Here is an 18,968-nt window from a genome sequence, read left to right on the forward strand (position 1 = left end):
ACCCAGATGCCGAAAAAAAACACTGAAGTGTGGATAAACTCTGAAGCTGTAAGAAGATGAGCCAGAACAGAGTCAGCCGTTCTCTATGCACTTTAGGGCTGGAACTATCGGGACTGTCACCACTGTTGCCGGGGTCACGATTGATCCGAGTGGAGAGGACCTTTGCACTGGACAGTAGGGGGTTTGGGGGATATAAAAGGGACTGAGCGCGGGAACAGAGATTTGACGGGAAGGCGCGGGAAGGAGACATGAAAACAGGTTGAAGGCTGACTCCGACTGCAAACGCCACATACTCTAGTTCCCTGCTGATTGAGTTACCATCGGAGAGCATCCTGACTGAGCTTCCCTTGAATGGTCCTGTACTAGTCTGGTCCTTATCGCTCGCAGTGAAAGATACTTTGACTTGCTCCGATCATAGCGAACCCGTTAGAGGTTTGCACTCTGCCGTGGCCTGCAAGCCTGCATGTTGCTCGTGTTCTGCGACATCCCAGAGGATTCAACAAAAGAGATTGTTCCCACATACCAACGTACTCCAGCCAAGCGAGCCCGGATACATTGGCAGGGTCGGAAGATAGTGCATTTCGTTCCTTTGCAACAGAGCCAGAGACATTGTCCATGGACTAAGATGCCGACGGGAGTTATTCCAGCCTCTCCTCAACAAGAACTTCATGCGATAAGTTACCTCTTTCGTACACCCATTCCCTCAAATATTGTGTTTTTGTGCAAATTCTGTTGTGCTCAGTGTTCCTGTGCCATTTCGTTGTTGATTTCATCTCCCTGTGCGGAGTATCATTTGTAATCAACATCCTGTTTAAAGTAAACTCTGTTAACCCCTTCTCTGTCTCCTGCTCTTCACTGCATCCAACGAACTTCACTTCCAGTGCCTTTACAAAGCCACCAAGGAAGACACAGAAGAACCAAGTCAACCTCCAGTCAGGAGATCAGAAAGGCGGAACAAAGGTATCCCAGCTAGATGCCTTTCTTATATGATCAGAATACTTCCTGAACCAGAGCCACAGTCATGACAAGAGATGCAAAAACTGCCTGTCCACGAGAAGCAGAAGTGGATGAATGCCGGAAGGAGAAGATCTGCAACGTCCGGATAGCAGAGCCAAGTTTGTGGACTTCAGGATAAGTAGTTGTTGAGTGTGCGTGTTAGAGTATGTTTGGTGCAACTCCATTCCTGTCTAAAGTTAGAACAAAATAAACTGCCAGAGGCTCACACAGGGAGAGCATGTGACTGTATTTCCTGTTTTTCATGTGTCTATGCATGATGCAAGCAGCCTGCTGTAGATGCTGCACAGATAGAGACACACAAATGATTTATTCCTGATCTATTAAGCTTATCATATATTGTTCCTGTTTGTTCCTGAATAAAGAAGCTCAGTTGTCACATGCTTGGAGAGTATCCTGACTAATCCGCTGTCAACACTCCAACACTGTCCCTCTTATGATACATGTGATCCACACTGCCCTATCCTTTCCATACAGGAGTCACTATTCAAACTAGGTCCCCCTATAAGGTCGAGTCTCTATACTATACTGCCTTACCACACTCCCCCTCCTTGGTATGCTGTGCCCTTACACTGTTCCCCCATGCTACCCCGAACGTACTCAGTTTCTATTCTGTGCCACCTCGCACTTTCCATACAGCCTCCTCACACAACCCTCCGACTCCCCATATTGTGTCCGTGCCCATCCCATCACCCTTGATCCCCATACTGTGTCTGCAAACATTTTCCCCATGTTCCTCATACTTTGTCCACCCATATCCCTACTCACCATACTGTGACTGCACCCAACTTCTCATACATGCCGCACATCTCACCCCTTCTTCCTCATATTGTGTCTTCAAATTTCTCCCACTCCCCATATTGTGTCTGCACCTGTCCCTTCTTTGCTCCCCAAATATACAGTATGTCCTCCCATCAGCCCCCGCTACACTAAATCTCCCATCACAGTAAGTCTGCTCCACACACAGACAGTAATCATCTGCTCCCAGGTAGTAAATAACCCCCCCTTTCTATCTTCGGTATTGTCAGCTCCACGACCGTGAAGAACTTACTACCATTGCTCTCCGTGCTGACGAATGACATCAGCAGCATGATCACATGACCTGATCATGCTGCTGACATTGCTCTGTCTCGGCGATCAGAGCTTCAATTGAACTTGCAATGCGAGTACAATTGATCACTGGGAGCCATCGTCCTGCAGTCTCTGACAGCTGGCTCAGAGAATCGCCAAGTCCCAGTGAATGCTGCCGACACGGGAGACACTGCGGACCGCCACATTAGGCGGCCTGACTGTGCCCTTATGCTGGCTGCCACCCTCCCAGATAGATACGTCTCTGTTGTAAACTATCCAGATATAGAATATTCTGTTATGTATGTTAATAACATCAAATGGATTACTTATGGATCATCATATAATTTGGTGGTGTGAACACTGTCCTACAGACTTGTTCACTGTGTGCATGGCTCATGTGTTTGTATTCATCATATAGGAAGTAGACCCTAGTGACAAGTGATTGGCTCCAAATTCACCGACAAACATTGTCATCTTCTGCTAGACCTTTGTGACTTTAGTGTTTAGGGCTGATTATTGTATTGTAGATGGGACTCTCCGGGGGATCCTCTGGTACAATGGTCGTCCAGTCCAGCCTGTAGTGCACTTCGCTTACATTCACACAGGTTGACAATGCAGCGGATCTTTCAGACAAGTCTGCTGTGTATTATAGTGCGAGCTTAGCAGGTGAATTGTAATGAAATCTCATTTTACACGCTGCTGGGAAAACCCGAAGTGAATTGATCAAAGTTGCAGATAAGAGATCTGAGGCTTGGTCATTTTCGCTGCAGATATTTACTGCTCTGTATATGGCAGCAGATACAAAGCGTTGGCATATCCACTGCACAGTGATATGCGCACACTTTAATGCAAATATTACTGCTGAAAATTTGCTGTAGAATATATGCTACAGAAATCCTACAGCAAATACGTTCTGTGTGAACATACCCTAATAAAAGAACCATTTATGTGCTGTGATGCGGCTGAATAACCATCACGGCAAAACTTCTTTAAAGTATTTCTAAGGTGAATTTTCAATCTAAACAGGACTTCTGCACATGCTGCATATCTGAGGATAAAAAAATCACTACATGCAAAATAACCTTTTATGACACCTAAGGGTTTGTTTACAGCAAAAAAAATCTGCTGCATATTAAAATACCAGCATGGCGGATGAGATGTTACTAAACCTACATCCGCAACCTTTTTATTTCTCCTGCGCATTTTCACAGCAGATATGTGTCGAATGTACCCTTGTATTCCTCCAACAAACACATTTCAAAGGACAATTTTGAGATTACAGTTACTTTATGCTATTAGGATCATTATGAAGGCAAAAGATTTTAAGCACTCTCTAATTCACGGCCATGTCACACAACATCTCTCCAAACACCTCGTGGAAGGCTGCGGGTTGATGTTTGGCGCTGCCATTTCTACCTAACAGATGCATCACAATGAGAGAAGCCTAACATTTCCTTTACATTTGATGCAAACATAAATAGACACAATAAAAATTTAATGAGTGTCAAGATGCACTTTCAGGAGCTTGATGTATTGGCCCAATATGTTTCTGAGAAACCTAGCAGTTGTTAATCTCCGATTCCTAGAGTTCTCTTCATTCAACTGCGCTTGAATTACACAGAGTATCTCTAGGTATTATTTATACGGATCGACTTATCACTCAATGAATTCAGTTTTGCTCATTAAAATAATAGTAATGGGGTCAGAATAGGGGGCAAATGACATCCAGGCAAGGAAAAAACCAAAAAAAATAAAAATAGACAAATTTCAGAAGCAAAGCGATCCAAACTAAAACGTCTGATCTGTAACTATCAAGTCGCTGGGATTGAAATGCAAAACGGGTGGACAACATCCAGTGTTGCAACTTGAGGTTCGTGGGCCTCAATGCAAAATCTACAACAGGGCCCCCAATCCTGAAGTCTCATACACATATTGCTCATTTGTGACTTGCATATTTGGTACAGATTTAAATCTACAGGGTGTCAATTCTTTCAGCATTTTAGCGGAAGATTTCACCGAAACTAATGAGTGGCGAAAAAAGAAATCGCTCCAAAAACGCAAGTAAAAAATGCAGCACAAACACGTGTTTTTGCAGCTGCATTTTTCCTGCCAAGAGATGCAGAAATGGAGCAGAAATTTCTGCACCGAATACGTAACGTGTGCAATAACTCTAAGGCCGGAGTCACACTACAGCGAGATACGGCCGAGTCTCGCAGGTTAAAACCAAGCTCTGGCACCGGCACTCCGGAGCGGAACGTGCAGCTCCATGTATTGCTGTGCGGTTGCACACTTCGATCCGGAGTGCCGGCCCCAGAGCTTGGTTTTAACCTGCGAGACTCGGCCGTATTACGCTGTGTGTGATCCCAGCCTAATGGTCTTTTCATATGGGCCAAAGAGGCTTTTTGTGCTCGCATTCAAGAGCAAATCTTGCACCTATTAATTTTACAATCACTGAAAACATCCTATTCTGGAACTATTTTAGATTTTGCATTTTTTGTTACATATCCTTCATGATGGAGTCTGTCTCTCATTGTATGTGTACAGAAATGACCTGCTCTTTTCTTTTTGTTGTTTGTCTATTGGCCACTTTAGAATAATACTGCAATAAATATAATGGATTGTATCCCTTAATGCATTGATTTTCTAGTGAGCTCGCACTTATACACAGTTGTCATTAGAAGCAAGCAAAGATACAGTGAAAAGCATGAAGGAAAAGGGCCGCTGGATTAATGCTGCACGCTAATGGAAAGCGAGCTTCAAAAATTTTAGCCGCAGAGAGATCCCCACTCTTGTCCACGGGCTGTGCTGGGTTTCATAACGAAGGTCTGTTCAAGTGATTTCAGGTACATGACCATAGTGACAAAAAAGAAAAAGTTTAATTTGCTCATTAATGCATTTGTAAAGCTTGATGAGCCTATGAGCTGCAGTACCTTATTAATGCAGTAGATAGACACCCATGTAAGCATCAATAGTTATTTGCCTTCATTTTCAAGTCTTAAGTCATAACGGATCAATTTAACACTACCAACCAGTTGTACCAGTCAGGAAATGGCAGTAGTGCAAGAAATATACAAACGTGCTATATGAATAATCTTTCTTTCAGGGCTGTGGAGTCGTGGAGTCGGAGTCGTGGAGTCGGAGTCGGTGCTCATTTTGGTGGAGTCGGAGTCGGTATAAAATGGACCGACTCCGACTCTTAAAATATATAAAAAATTGGTTACAGTAGTTCATTGCAGAATGTGCTGAATATTTTTTCATAGGAATTTGGGAAAGTTATGAAATGTCCTATAAATGGCTGTTCTATTCCTGAGCTATGGCTACATTCACACACAGCGTTTTTGCTGCGTTTTTTGAGGATACGTTATTCAGCTGCAAAAGCAGATCAACTTTTTAAAAAACCGCATCACCTGAAAGATTTTTTAGCTCATAGATAATGTTTTCAATAGCAAAAGCTGATTAGAAAATCACAGCACAAACTGACATGCTCATTCTTTGTGAGGATCCGGTTTTGAGCCCAAAAACGGATCCTCGCAAAACGATGTGTCTGAATGTCATATCTTGAGACCCATTGACTTTGCTGGGATGCCCAGAGTCACTGCATTTTACTGGAAAAAAACAGATCTGCAAAAACGCTGTGTGTGAATCATGGCCGTAGCCAGCGCGGGGCAGGGGGGCAGCTGCCCCCCCTAGAAGCAGGGGCACGCACCTATCAAAACTCACTTGTATGCTGCAGTGCTTCCATCCTGCACCAGCTCCAGACTGCAGGGGGCAATCTCCCCTCCTCTGTCCTGTCTTCTGCTGTCTTCATCAGAGAGAGGAGGGGGAGGGGTGCCTGCCCTGCACAGGATCCGATTCCTGGGCCCCGAGCTGGAGAAAGTGAGAAAGTGAACGCACTACTGCTCATCTCTGTCACAGGAAGGTAACTAATGCTAATATTGTAGGTGATTATTATGTTCTCTTTGTAAAAGGAAAATCTTAAAAAGACTCTCAAAAGACGCTTCATGTTTCTTAAAATGGATGCCTGCACACGTCACAGAGTGAACTATTTTGCCATCAATGTTCGATATGTTTGTGACAACAAAGAAATTGTTACCAAGACACTGGCAGTAAAAGATACTAAAGCTCATCACAGCAGCCAGTTTCTCCAGGCCTTAGTGGAAAAAGTTCTGCAAGATTACGAACTCAAAAAAGAACAGGTTCTTGCTATTGTAACGGACAATGCTTCAAACATAAGTACAATTAAACTGATGAATGAGAGTAATGAACAACAGCTAGAAGAAAATTTAGGATTCAGTATGTTTGAGATGGAAGGCCACAGTGCTGTTCATGTACCTGAGGAACAAACAGATATTACAACAGAAGAACAGCAAAATTATACTGTAGAAATAGATCTTGTTGAAGCTGCTTCAAAACACTTTCCTATTCATCACATGCGCTGTGTTGTGCACACGCTGCAGCTGGCAATAAGAGATAGTCTGCAAGAGGGACATGCTGGAAATCTGATTGGAAAAGTGAGGAAATTGGTTATTGCCACCAGAACCCCTAAAATTGACATGCTGGGAAAGGGGCAATTGTGATCAAGCCACTCGGTGGGGCAGCATTTATTTAATGATTGAGCGATTGCTTGAACTAAAACCGTTTCTTATAGATATGGTGAATCCTCAGGTAACCCTAAATGAAGGTCTATGGACACAGGTGGCTGAATTGAAGGAATTGCTTAATCACCCATTTACTGTGACTAAAAAATTACAAGCTGAGGATTTAACTCCTGGCAATTTCATAAGGGAGTTGAAGAACTTCCTATTTTGCCTGTTCCAATGAGGAGGTTTAATCGCAGATGGCATTTCTGCTTCAATGAAACGGAGAGAGACACAGCTATTGGAAAATAAAATAAAAATAAAATCTTTCTGGCAGCTGTTTATGTGGACCCAAGTCATTGTATACTGCTTGATGATCAACAGCTTACTAAAGGAAAAGAAGCTCTGACTGAGGTAGCAGTTAGGATGAGTGGCAGGAGGACTGCCAGGCGCAAGAGAACTTGGGTCCTGACAGTGCTACTGCTGCCATATCTTCATCCTCATCAGATGAGGAGTTTGACTTTGACAAGTATTTGGATGACATGGAGCAGGCAAAGAGTTCCTGCAAGGAAAAAGATTTCACTCCATCTCCTATAGCAAGCAGATTGACCATATTTCAGAAAAACTGTTTCACTTGCTCTCAAAGAAATAGAAAAATTCAACTGTTCATCAAAACTGACTGTGCATGAGGCAATTCCTTTATACCCGGAAATTGTTAGAGATGTTGCCCATGTGGTTACGGCTTTGCCTCCAACCCAAGTTAGTGTAGAGAGGTTGTTCTCTGGCCTTAAAATTATTGGGTCAGATTTGAGGTCATCTATGAAAGAGGATCCGATGGAGGCAATTCTATTTCTTAGAACAAATGCATAGACAGCACAAATGTTATTTAGTATGTTTTTGTTGAAAACTGTTTTTTTGCCACTTACAATATATAACACTATGTAATAAACTATGTATTACATCTTGATTGTTGTATCATAAAAATGATTAAATGTCTGATGTTCACATTGTACTACAATAAATTTTTCACTTAAATATAAGCAATATATGTGGGAGTCGGAGTTGGAGTTGTGGAGTCGGAGTTGGAGTCGGAGTCTGTGTAAGGGAACTTGAGGAGTCGGAGTCGGAGTCACAGGTTCGGCTTACCGACTCCACAGCCCTGCTTTCTTTGCATGTACAATAGTAGGGCTGAATTAGCATGTTGCATTGTGCAACTATAAGGAGGAACACCGGGCTGCGGGTACTTGCATTGAGCCAGGTCCAGAACAGTCGAGGCTGCGTCCCATGTTGCCCGGGGAAGGAATAGGGGAACGGACAGGTCCCATGACCCTGGAAGAGGGGGCGTGTTTAAGCCAGAAGGAGAGTTGAAAGCACGCGAAGGGGGAGAGGGTTTCCCGCCATCAGGGAAAGTGCACAGGGCGAGCAGCACGCTCCGCATCCAGTGCAGCAGAGCCAAGATGGGCCGCGATCAGTCTTACCCGCATGCTCCAGCAAGACTGTGACTAAGGAGAGCGTCGTGCACCCAGAGAAAAGTCGGGCAGCGTTCGTGCAGAGAAGTGTGGGACGGCTACAGGACACTGAGGCGCGTTTTCCTCTGTTGACCAGTGCGCATCTGCCAATGTTTGATACAGGGACTCCAGCAGCTTTCCTCACTTGGTCTGCTTAGGCTTATGGACTAGGGGCTCAGCGGTTAAAACTGGAGACCGCCCGCTGCCGCCAGAAGTTGGACCGTTGGCAAAGGACCCCATCTCTGAACTCTACGCCAGCCGTTGCTGGTACTACAACCCCCATTGGACTGCATATCGAGGAGGACCAGCAGGAGTCACGATAAGTGCTGTTTAAACCTCAGACTCTTGCATTAATTCCTACTATTCCTTTAACTCTTGTTCACTGTTTATTAACTCCCTGCGAGATTACTTTCATCTTTACTGTTAAATTAAATAATATTGTTATATCGCATTGCTCTGCAATCCCTGCGTACTGTATCCCAGCACCAGCTTACATTTGGCGTAGTTGGCAGGATGCAGTCTACGAGCGCAGGGACAGCAGACCAAACGGTCATGGGTGCCACGCGGGCCAGCTTACCCCTGGGGGCCTTGCTCCACAATCTCCCAAAGAATTACAGGGAGTATGTTGTGAGTTCATTTTCCCCTTCGTCACTGAGGTCTGGTGAACTCCCTATTCTGGTAAAGGAAGGTAATGAGCCTGATTATCAGGCACCTGAGCCTAATGAGGATGACTGGCTGAGTGGAGTCACGGACTGGATATAAGGCTGCCGACGCCCTTCTGCCCTGCGGGTGATTTCTCTGTCGACTTCTAGGACACCAGTCTGATTCCTGCTCCTCTAAAGCTAAGTTTTCTGCTTTGCCTGTTAGCATTAGTGTTTTGTTTTTGTTTTCCTTGCTTTTCTGGATTCTGCCATTCCCTGCTGGGGTGAGCTGAATCTCCTTTTGCCTGCTGCTCTGTCTTCAGAATATTCCTGAGTACTGACATAGCTTTTTTGAAGCCTAGCGTCTTCAGGGCCTTTTTCACTGTCAGTCTGTTGGCTCTTATTTTCATAGGGTTTTTCACGGATTGCAGACAGCAGCCTTCCTGTCCTTTCCTATCTAGTTAGCTTGGGCCCCGTCTTTACTCAGTCTATCGTTCTGTCTGTGTTAGTGTTTTCATCTTGCTTCACCGTCATTATATCTTGGGGGCTGCCTATTGCTTTGGGGTCTGGTCTGGGGCAGTTTAGATTTCCCCTTTCTTTCATTAGGCCTATTTAATTCTCCGGCTGAGATCGAGGGGTCTAGGGCATCGTAGGAACCCCCCACGGCTACTGTTAGTTGTTGTGGATAGGATCAGGGGTCTGCAATCCGATAGCTGCCAACCTCTCTGGTTTTCTGGACTTAGCTAGCATTTCTGTTTTTGCCTCCTACGGTGACTCAATCATAACAGAGTAATTCATTTCTGCGGGACTGGACTGAGTGGGTTAACGGCATGCTGAGGATGCACCCTATGACTCCCGCTATGCAAGCAGAGATTGCTTTGATCGCCCTGGATGGGGAGGCTAGATGTTCTATAATGTTTTGGCCCTCATGAACGGAACACCTATACCAAGGTGTTGCAAATTTTAGAAGAGATGCATAAGGATCCCACTGATGTCGGAGAGTTGCGAATGCAATTGTTTAGCCGTGTTCAGAGAGAGGGAGAATCCGTGACTCAATATATGAATGAGCTAATGAGCTCCACAAGGTGCACGCAGTGATTACCAAGAGGGATAATGTGGGCGTGGGACCCCCTGATGTGATCTTGCAAGATTAACTTGTAGCAGGCCTAAGAAATGCGTCGCCTAAACAAGCTCTGTGGGAGCAACTGGGTGCTGATCCACGCATGACTTTCCAAGAGATCGGGGCGGAAGCGCACGTGCAAGAGCGGGGGGGACGGCAGCCTCGGCAAGGATGGTTCAGAGTAGTGGGGTACCCGTCCCGCCAGTGGCCAAGCCAGGATTGGCCGGAGAAATTCTGAAAGAAATACAGGAGATGCGGGAAGAGTGATCAGGCCTCAGAAGAGCTCCCACTGTGGCTCCAAATCCATTCAGAGACAGGAGTGACACTGAGTCCCACTTGCCCGTTGTTCCCTGCCAGGAAAGGGGACAATTCTGAGCAGAGAGACAGCCGACTTGTTTCAAGTGTGAGGATGTTGGACACTATGCCCAAGGCTGTGCAAGACGGGGGTGGCCCCATACTTTGGCAGCCATTAAACTAGTGGGCTCCATAGCTGGGGGATGAGCCCGAAAGGTCAAAGAGGAGAGAAGACAGTCCTGAAAGTTTAATTACCGTGAGTCCCCTCTTATGGGCTGAAATGAATGGTCGAGCCATCCGCTGCTTAGTTGATACCGGTTCACAGGTGACCACCATGCATATTTCAGATGTCATTTTCCTGAGGTGATGTGACCCAAGTGGGGCCCAGTAATCAAGCTGACGGCGGCCAATCAGTTGCCCATCCCGGTCGCAGGGGTGGTCTGGATGCAAATTACAGTGTGTGGCAGAGATGTGGACTGGAAAGGAGTCATGTTGACCACCAGAGAAAATAGCAATGGCCCTCCAGGGACTCTGCAGATGAATGTGCTGAAGGAACTCGGGACTCTCTTGATCAGCGAGTCATTAGATGCTTTTCTGGACCCATGAAGCCCATGAACCCACCCAGAGGAAGGTGTTGTTTCAGCAATTGATACGGGTCACCCAGGCCCAGGAAACGTCAAGTGAAGGGAAAGTCCTAGGAAAAGTGATAGTCACTGCAGCTGCTAAACTCATCCTCCTGCTTGGCCAGACTGTGCTCACGTTGCCCGTACGAGCTTGTACACCCCACGAAGAAGTGGAAGTTCAGATCGGACCAACCTTAATGGACCAGATACCCTCGGGACTCCTCATTGCTAAGACATAAGCCGTCGTCCACGATGGTAACATTGTGGTGCGGTGCATCAACCTGGAGGAGGACAATCTTATTCTCCCACCCAAGAGTGAAGTAGAGGATGTGCTGGGAATGCCGGAAGAATTGATGCACACGGAGGTCGTCCAGTTGGCAGCAAAACAAGGAGATCCATGGACTGTTGCCGTTACAATTACCCCGGAGCACCTGCCTAGAAGCATGAAGGAGGGTCACCAAATCTTGGAGTGTAAGCACGCTGAATTGATGGGATTCTCACCGCAACAGGTGCAACAGGTGGAAACGCTACTGGGGCATTACCAGGACATCTTCGCCCGTTATGAAGATGACTTTGGGTGCACTACAGCCATTAGCCATGAGATACCCACGGGAAGTGCCGCACTGATCCAGGATACCGGTAGATACCGCCTCAGATGTACCAGGAGGTGAAAAATGTTGGCACACATGCTGCGGTGTGGAGTCATGCGGGAGAGCCAAAGTCCGTGGGCAGCTCCCATTGTCCGAATTCGGAAGAAAGATGGGACCCTGCATTTTTGTGTTGACTAGAGATGGCTAAATGCCTGTACGGTGAGGGATTCTTACCCCTTACCCAGAATTGAGGAGTTATTGGGAAAGGCAAAGTATTTCTCAATCCTGGATCTGGCCAGCGGATACTGGCAGGTGCCCATGGCCGAACATGACCCACCGCAGACAGCGTTCATACTGCCCATGGGATTGTTTGAATTTAATCGGATGCCCTTCAGCCTGACTAGTGCTCCAGGGACGTTCCAGTGATTGATGGAAAGTTGCCTGGGGGATGTGAACTTTGAAGCAACACTTATCTACCTGGACGATATCATTAGATTCAGAACACATGAAACATGCACAAAAACTGAACGGGTCAATAAGACCCTGTTCACACCACCCAAGAACTAAGACACAGAAACAGAACACAGTATGACAAACGTGCATAAATACTCTGTTGTAAAATATATGTAACTGTAAGTAGCAAGTGCTAGTAAAAGATGTTAACAAAACCAGGGTATTTTGTTGATACTTTTTTTGCAAAAACATGTACGCTAAGCCACTCCGCCGCGTCAAGGCATACCCTTCTCGGAGCAGTCCTATCTAATATATTTAAAAACCTGAACATGTGAATAATACCTTCATGAGCAGGGTTCAGAAAGGTGCTGCCCGGTATGGGCTTGCTGGGCAAAATGGCTTTTTATGCTTCTTATTGACCCGTTCAGTTTTTGTGCATGTGTCATGTGTTCTGAATCTATTGATTTCTTGCTTATGCAAGCTTTGGGCGATCCCTGCCTCTCTCTTTTGGGACATGCATAAAAAGCCATTTTGCCCAGCAAGCCCATACCGGGCAGCACCTTTCTGAACCCTGCTCATGAAGGTATTATTCACATGTTCAGGTTTTTAAATATATTAGATAGGACTGCTCCGAGAAGGGTATGCCTTGACGCGGCGGAGTGGCTTAGCGTACATTTTTTTGCAAAAAAACGTATCAACAAAATACCCTGGTTTTGTTAACATCTTTTACTAGCACTTGCTACTTACAGTTACATATATTTTACAACAGAGTATTTATGCACGTTTGTCATACTGTGTTCTGTTTCTGTGTCTCTGGACGATATCATTGTCTATGCAACCACCTTTGAAGAGCACCTCCGGCGGCTGGAGCAAGTGTTGAGTCGACTACAGAATCATGGCCTGAAGGTGAAGCCCCCACCTTTTTCGTAAGCAGATTGAGTACCTGACACACATCATATCTGCTGAAGGAGTGAGACCTGCACGTGAAAAGATAGCGGCGGTACAGGACTGGCCTACCCTGAAGACAGTGAAGGACGTTTGGGCTTTTCTGGGGCTGACTGGGTACTATCGGAGGAGAAGAAATTCATCCATATCATTAATCCCCTGTTGAAACTACTTAAGAGAGTGCGAAACTACTTAAGAGAGTGCCAAGCGCCACCAAAATGCTCACTCCCACGGTCCCCGACTGTGATGAAGAACAACTTGCCCCGCTTTCAGACTTGGATAGTCCACCATCCGCCAGTCCAAGGTAAGTGCGTAAGCCCAAAACTCCAGAGATGGCTGATTCATTGGACCCAGACGTGCGTCTGTCTTCTATCCCTCAACCTGACTCTACCACTCAACATGAACCACGCCGTACTGAGCAAACAACAACTGGAAGACCTCCCACTCGTTATGAACAAGACCAGTTTATTTGGCAGTGAATTGTTTGAGAAATGGAAGAGCATGAGCATCTGTGTAATGACGAGCTAAAGGAGAGGGGTGAGTGTAAAGAGGAAGACCGGGCTGCGGGTACCTGCATTGAGCCCGGTCCTGAACTGCGAGGCTGCATCCCATGTGGCCTGGGAGAAGGAATAGGGGAATGGACAGGTCCCATGACCCGGGAAGAGGGCACGTGGTTAAGCCGGAAGGAGAGCTGAAAGCGCATGAAGCGGGAGCGTGTTTCCTGCCATCAGGGAGAGTGCAGTAGGGTGAGCAGCGCGCTCAGCATCCAGCACAGCAGAGCCAAGACGGGCCGCGACCAGGCTTACCCGCACGGGCCAGCGGGACTGGGACTGAGGAGAGCACCGTGTGTCCGGACAAACATCGGGCAGCGCTCGTACGGAGAAGTGTGGGCCAGCTACAGGACACTGAGGTGCATTTCCTCTGCTGACCAGCGCGCATCAGCCCACGTTTGTTACAGGGACTCCTGCAGCTTCCCTCACTTGGTCTGCTCAAGCTTATGGACTAGGGGTTCAGCGGGTAAAACAGGAGACCGCCCGCTGCCGCCAGAAGTTGGACTGTTGCCAGAGGACCCGATCTGTGGACTTTACGCTGGCCGTTGCTGGTACTACAACCCCCATTGGACTGCATATTGACAAGGACCAGCAGGAGTCGTGATTAGTGCTGTTTAAACCTCAGACTGTCGCATTAATTCCTACTATTCCTTTAATGCTTGTTCACTGTTTATTAACTCCCTGCAAGGAAATTACTTTCATCTTTACTGTTAAATTAAATAATATTGTTATACCACATTGCTCTGCAATCCCTGCGTACTGCATCCCAGCATCTGCTTACACAACGACCACCTACCCATCCTGTCTATAGGGTAATACCTAGAAAATAAATGAATAGGATTGATATAGGCTGGCCATTTCCATTTACAGAGGCCTCACTCAGGTGGGTATACACTGTACACACACTGCCCAATGACTTATTTGCTCAGTCTAGTTCCGGCGTGTTTTTCATCTTTAAGCCACTGTTAGCTTTGTGTCTTTGTGTAATCTATGAACAGCAAAGTGTTTTCTAATAGATCTGCCTTCCCGTGTCTGCACTTCACAGGGCTTATCTGTTTGTTTTCCTTATATTCGCCCCTATTTGTTTGGTTCCGTGTTTGCATATTGTGGATGCAGCCTACAATTTAGAGGCCGATTCTATGAATACTAATCTTAGACTACCCTTGACCCCGAGGTCGTGTAAAGATCAAAACTAAACCGTTTAATATTTTCCTTTTGCAGATCAATACAAGCATAAATTCACTCTCAATGACAACTATAATTTCAAACAGATCTATAGCCGGCACACACATGAATTTCTAGGGCAGTCGGCTTTCTTGCCAATTCAAGGGAGGAAAAAAAAAAAGCGAGGCAAAAGATTTTGCTCAACTTTTTTACAATTTAATTTCTTTCGCCTTTTATTATGGGTCTAAAATGCTATTTTCAGCAGATGCTGTCATATAAATATCTCTCGTTGTTTTTCTCTCTCCCTCCTGGTGAAAAGGGCAGGGGACCTATTGAAAATTCTGCTTTATCTCTTTCAAGAGAGTTCAAGTGTGGGTCGAAGAATCGATTGGAGCCTCTTTTTCTTTTTTTCTTTTTTTTAAGTTTCCTGTCGCTATTTTGCCCAGATCAGCAATGAAGGTAAATGGAGAAAATATAATCTGTTATGTGTGTTCCTATCAATTTATCCAGTTATATCAGTGTTCATTAAGCAGACAGGGGCTTTTACTGATGCCCTGGGACTGAATGCTAGTCGAGAAAGTGCTTCACCGCATTGATGCATATATGCCCTCGAATTAAGACAGAAAAAGAACATAACTGATGGAATCACCGGTCTGGGTTTACAGGAGAGATATTCGTCTTTAGCACATTCTATTGCACCCAAAACATTGTCTATGCGGGAATCAAGAATTCTTTACAGCTTCATTTTTACAATAATGCTGCATTTTAAATGTTTCTGCCATCCGGAAAAATAAAATAAAATAAAAACTAAATTAAACCATTAATCTGACTGAATTTCTTACTTCGTAGAGCAATTTCTTTAGGACTGACAAAAATAAGTAAAATGTGACTTTTCCCCTCCTCCCCCCCTTGTTCTCTGTAAATTCTCTTTTTGTGATGAAATAGGATCCACACAACAGACGGCACAATGGGCATCACAGAGAGGAATAAAAGAAAGGAGGACTCTGCTGGCTCTGGGTGCTGATGTTGGCAGTGGCTATATGGGGCGAGGGAAAATGATGATTTAATTTGTAGTTGGACACAAACATGTTGATTCATTTTCAGGACATTCTACAAGATAGATGGAAAGATAGATAGATAATAGATAGATAGATAGATAGAAGATAGATAGATATAGAGATAGATAGCTAGATAGATAGATAGAAGATAGATAGATATAGAGATAGATAGCTAGATAGATAGATATAAGATAGATAGATAGATAGATATAGAGATATATAGATAGATAGATAGATAGATAGATAGATAGATAGATATAGAGATAGATAGATAGATAGATATAGAGAGATAGATATAGAGATAGATATAGATAGATAGATATAGATAGATATAGAGATAGATATAGAGAGAGATAGATATAGAGATAGATATAGAGATAGATAGATAGACAGATAGATAGATAGAAGATAGATAACTAGATAGATAGATAGATATAGAAATAGATAGATATAAGATAGAAAGATAGATATAAGATAGATAGATAGATATAGAAATAGATAGATATAAAATAGATATATATAAGATAGATAGATAGATAGATAGAAGAGCTAGATAGATTAAAAGATAGATCGTAGATAGATAATAGAAAGACACATATGAGATAGAAAATAGATAGATAATAGATAAATAGATTAATAGATAGATTAGATAGACAATAGATAATAGATAGATAGATAGATAGATTAATAGATGATAAATAGATTAGATAGATAGATAGATAGATAATAAATACATAGATATGAGATAGATATGAGATAGCTAGCTAGATTAAAAGATAGAAAATAGATAGATAATAGAAAGACAGATTAGATAGATAGATAGATAGATAGATAGAAGACAGAAATGATAGATAATGAGACGGAGATGAGATTGCTATGAGGCAGGTAGACACAAGATAGACAGATAAGAGAACAAACTATAGATATGAGACAGATAGATACAGTAGATAGATAATAGATAGATATAAAATTAGACAGTTAAATATAAGATAGACAGACAAGAAGTAGATATATAGAGCTAGATATTAGACAGATTAAGTAAATAGACATATGAGATAGAGCGATACATAGACTGATCGAAAGAGACGCAATGAAAGGTAGACAGACAGACACAGGGTATACCTTCTGCAAAGACATTACTATAATTTGAGTGTGGAATTCTTATTGGAGCCACAAATGGTAACAACTAACCTGAATATATGTAAAAATAAAGAGAAATGTTGTTTGTTCAAGTGACATAACTAATAACCTTAAAACGAAGAACAAGTAAGCAAAAAATATAACTGACTGCACGCGCTGATAAAAATGGGCCATCGATTTGGGAGTCAATCTGCATTTTTTATTTTAATAATGCTTTCTCTCTCTCTTTTTTCCTCTCTCTCTCTTTCTGTGTTGCAAAATATAAAAGCTGATCTGATAAATATTAATTTGAACCATCATAATGTATTTGAAAATTCCAGCTAAAATGTCACCACATGGAACATTAATGTAATATTTCAAGGCCCTGAGAGCAATACTCATATTGATTACATTTATTTCACTCTAGGGAGGAGAAATAATTCTTCAATGTGGGACACATCTGGTAGCCAAAGATGCAAACGCAGAGAAAGAAAATGCAAAATTTACAGAAAAAAACCTCTCCCTCAGTAACAACATTCAGCCTGAATGTACAGAAGCATTACATATTTGTGGTAATCTGCTAAACCAACCCAACAGAATTTATTTGCTCATTTACATAATTTTGGTAAACATTTAAAAAAAAAAAAAAACAAGGAGAAAAACAGGAAATACGAGGATGCGTCTTTTGGCAGTAAAATAATGGTATCATCAAGATTTCAAGAGAAGAACATTTTATTGGATGCGCTTATTGGGAATGTATATAATCAGCAATGGCCCCAATGAGAACCATATGCGGCAATTTTTTTTTTCAAAGGGTTAAAAAAGCATAAAATGCACCTAAAGCAAGGTAGAGGTAAATGAAGGGGGTGACAGTAATGCGTTGGCTTTTTTTTCCCTCTCTGTTCTCTCCTGAAAAAGGAGAACTGAGACATTGTCTGTCTGGAGTCCCATAAAACAGATCTTTCCCTTGTCATTAAGAATATTGATGTTCATCAGGAAGGGCGTCAATGTGTCTTTGTGCAAATGAAACGAAATCTGAGTCAAATTGTGACCCTGAGCCACGAAACTGACATTTTCTTCCCTCCGTTTTGATTTTCCACTTATCTTGTTCAAAGTAACTGGTCTAATGCAATAGCTGCAATATACATCATCTGACTGCACGAATATATAAATAAGAAATACTCCGCAATATGAAGATCATCACACAAATGGATGCAAGAGACAAGTGCCACATCCTGAAATAAGATTGCCGAACGTAAAAGATCATTCTTACTGAAACATTATAATAAATAAATGGAATCGCTATTTGAAACTGTTTTCTTTTCTTTGTTTTATGGCGAAAAGATCCCTGAAATGGAACATAACCTTTCTCCCACAATCAGAAAATAGTTTAGCTGCTTTTTTTCCCTCTACATAGTAAGACATATCAGCAGAATTCATTTTGCATGAAGAGCAATAAACCTCGGCAAATCTCAATGTATTCATGGGAGCAGAAGACCCCATGTTAATTGATATCTCAAGGTTAATTACTATTATCATCCATATATTCCAAAGGAACAGTGCCCCCAGTGGATGTATTATAGAAAATACCTGTAGCTTAATGAAGCATTTACCTCCTATCAAAGCATCCACGAGGCACAAGAAGACCCTTCCTTCCATCATTCTGAAAACATTCATCAAAGCAGAATCTTCCGGTAGGTTCTTTAAGGTCAGATCAACAGGTGAAATACAAGTTGGGGGTGAGATGACTCATAATTGGGAGAAAAATGCTGCAATTTTCAATTAAAAGCAACTCCTGAACACAAAAAAATGAATCTGCATATATCACCATATATTGATACGTCAGTAAGTACGGCTACAACTGGACTGCATCAAAGGGGGTGTCTGGTCTCAGAAGAAAAGTAGTCTTTCACTTTTTGTGACTGCGTGCTCCGCGTGGGTGTTGTCATGATCCAGGACGGGGTTTCGCTTTGGCCCATCCTGATCAGACTGGGGGTTAATTGTTCCGCCTTTCTCTGGCAGAGGGCGGCTATTTAATGCTCACTGGACCTAGGTCCGGTGTCAGTTATACTCCTGCCCTCGGCTGAGTTAGTTGACCTTGTGCGTACGTGTGCCTTGTGCCTGATATCTTGCTTGCTTGTTTGGTTTTGATCCGGTTCTGTCCCTGTTACGAGTTCTGCCTGTCCCTCTTGTACTGCGCTACCTCTCGTGTATGACTCTCTGCTTGTGACCCGACTTCT

General features: G+C 43.6%; 1 long non-coding RNA gene across 1 annotated transcript in view; it reads right to left on the reverse strand.

The window, feature by feature from the left end:
* Positions 1-18,968, reverse strand: part of LOC141097673 (uncharacterized) — a 271,380-nt gene that overhangs the window by 92,847 nt on the left and 159,565 nt on the right. The gene's annotated exons all lie outside the window — the stretch shown is intronic.

Source organism: Dendrobates tinctorius, unplaced genomic scaffold (assembly GCF_039654945.1).
Source record: "Dendrobates tinctorius isolate UK_male_01 unplaced genomic scaffold, ASM3965494v1 ptg000086l, whole genome shotgun sequence".
Classification (NCBI taxonomy): Eukaryota; Metazoa; Chordata; class Amphibia; order Anura; family Dendrobatidae; genus Dendrobates; species Dendrobates tinctorius.